The 2,424-nt window shown below is 47.5% G+C and overlaps 1 pseudogene; it reads left to right on the top strand.

Annotated features, from left to right (window-relative positions):
• Positions 1–407: 407 nt before the first annotated feature.
• On the top strand, positions 408–1,393 carry LOC108306363 (annotated as a pseudogene).
• Positions 1,394–2,424: the final 1,031 nt, after the last annotated feature.

The raw sequence follows: 2,424 nt of genomic DNA, 5'->3' as shown, positions 1-2,424 counted from the left end.
AGTAGAGACGGGGTTTCACCATGTTGACCAGGATGGTCTCGATCTCTTGACCTCGTGATCCACCCGCCTCGGCCTCCCAAAGTGCTGGGATTACAGGCTTGAGCCACCGTGCCCGGCCAGAACTAACATTTTTATGTAAATTTTTAACCTGAGTACTTGGACCTCCATCGGCTCTAAGGGTGCAATTCTGTTTTAATATCATTGGTTTCCTTTGTAATCCCATGTATTTGTTTTATGCACATAGAAACATTACTTGGAAAGGGGGTCCCAGATTCTACCAGAAAGTCAAGAGTTCCATAAGAACAAAAAAAAAAAGGTTGAGAACATAGAACAGACCACTGAGACTTACCCTTTTGATGTCTCATGCTCTGCCCTGTGAGCATGGAGCTCCGCTGCCCATCCACACCTGTGTGATGGTGGGCATGGGTCAAAAGGACCCCTACGTGGGCGACGAGGCCCAGAGCAAGAGAGGCATCCCCATCGAGCACGGCATCATCACCAACTGGGATGATATGGAGAAGATCTGACACCACATCTACAACGAGTTGCATGTGGCTCCCAGGAGCACCCATGCTGCTGACTGAGGACCCCCCTGAACCCCAAGGCCAACTGCGAGAAGATGACCCAGATTATATCTGAGACCTTCAACACCCCAGCCACATAAGTGGCCATCCAGGCCGTGCTGTCCCTGTACGCATCTGGTCACATTGTGATGGATTCTGGCGATGGCATCACCCACACTGTGCCCATCTACCAGGGGTATGCCCTCCCCCACATCGTCCTGTGTCTGGACCTGGCTGGCTGGGACCTGACTGACTACCTCATGAAGATCTTCATGGAGCACCTCTACAGCTTTGCCTCCATGGCTGAGCCGGAAATCTTGAGCATCATCAAGGAGAAGCGGTGCTACATCATCCTGGACTTGGATCAGGAGATGGCTGTGGAGGCCTCCAGCTCCTCCCTGGAGAAGAACTACGAGCTGCCCAACAGCCAGGTCATCACTATCAGCGAAGAGTGGTTCCACTGCCCTAAGGCGCTCTTCTAGCCTTCCTTCCTGAGCATGGAATCCTGTGGCAACCACGAAACTACCTTCAACTCCATCATGAGGTGTGACATGGACATCTGCAAAGACCTGTACGCCAACACAGTGCTGTCTGGTGGCACCACCATGTACCCTGGCATCGCCGACAGGATGCAGAAGGAGATCATCACCCTGGCGCCCAGCACGATGAAGATCAAGATCATTACTCCATTCCAGCGCAAATACTCCGTGTGGATCGATGGCTCCATCCCAGCCTCGCTGTTCACCTTCCAGCAGATGTGGATCAGCAAGCAGGAATACGTTGAGTCCAGCCCCTGCGGTCTCTTCATCATCTACTACAAATGCTTCTAGGTGGACTATTACTTATATTACACCCTTTCTTGACAAAACCTAACTTGCCCAGAAAACATTGTGAGATTGTCATGGCTTTATTTGGTTTTATTTTGTGTGTGTGTGTTTGTTTTGTTTTTTGGGCAACAGGGGCTTGACTCAGGACTTAAAAACTGGAACAGTATAGGTGACAGCAGTCAGTTGGACTGAGCATCCCCCAAAGTTCTACAGTGTGGGTGAGGACTTTGTACATTGTTCTTTTTTTAAATACGTTGTTCTTTTTTTTAATAGTCATTCCAAATATCATGAGATGCATTGTTACAGAAAGTCCCTTGCCCTCCTAAAAGCCACCCTACCTCTATCTAAGGAGAATGGCCCAGTCCTCTCCTGAGTCCACACTGGGGACGTGATAGCATTGCTTTCGTGTAAATTGTGTAATGCAATTAAAAAAAAAAATCTTCGCCTTAATACTTTTAATTTTGTTTTATTTTGAATGATCAGCCTTCGTGGCCCTCCTTTCTTATCCCCCATTTTGAGATGTATGAAGGCTTTTGGTTTCCCTGGGAGTGGGTGGAGGCAGCCAGCACTTACCTGTACACTGACTTGAGACCAGTTGAATAAAAGTGCACACATTAAAAAAAAAAGAAGAACGTACAACAATACAGGCACATATTTTTAAGATATATGGCATATTAAATGGGACCCTTCAGTGGGTCTTTTAATAGAGGCTCCAAAGCTGAGAAAAATAAATGTCAAGTACCCTAAGCATTCTAAAAGAGGATGCCAGACCATCCCCACAGGACATGCTGGTAGAATGTGAAAACCATTTAGCAATCCTCCGTTCTCATGAACCTCCCAGGAATGATAAATCAGGATTGATGAAAGAAGACTGGAGAATAAACATGCCTAGAAGGGCCAGGCTTGGTGGCTCACACCTGTAATCCCAGCACTTTGGGAGGCTGAGGCAGGCGGATAACTTTAAGCTCAGGAGTTCAAAACCAGCTGGGCAACATGATGAAACCCGGTCTCTACTAAATATACAAAAACTAGCT

Source organism: Cebus imitator, unplaced genomic scaffold, assembly GCF_001604975.1.
Source record: "Cebus imitator isolate Cc_AM_T3 unplaced genomic scaffold, Cebus_imitator-1.0 Scaffold3, whole genome shotgun sequence".
Lineage (NCBI taxonomy): Eukaryota > Metazoa > Chordata > Mammalia > Primates > Cebidae > Cebus > Cebus imitator.
The sequence above is the reverse complement of the archived record's forward strand: the minus strand, read 5'-3'. Positions and strand labels throughout refer to the sequence as shown.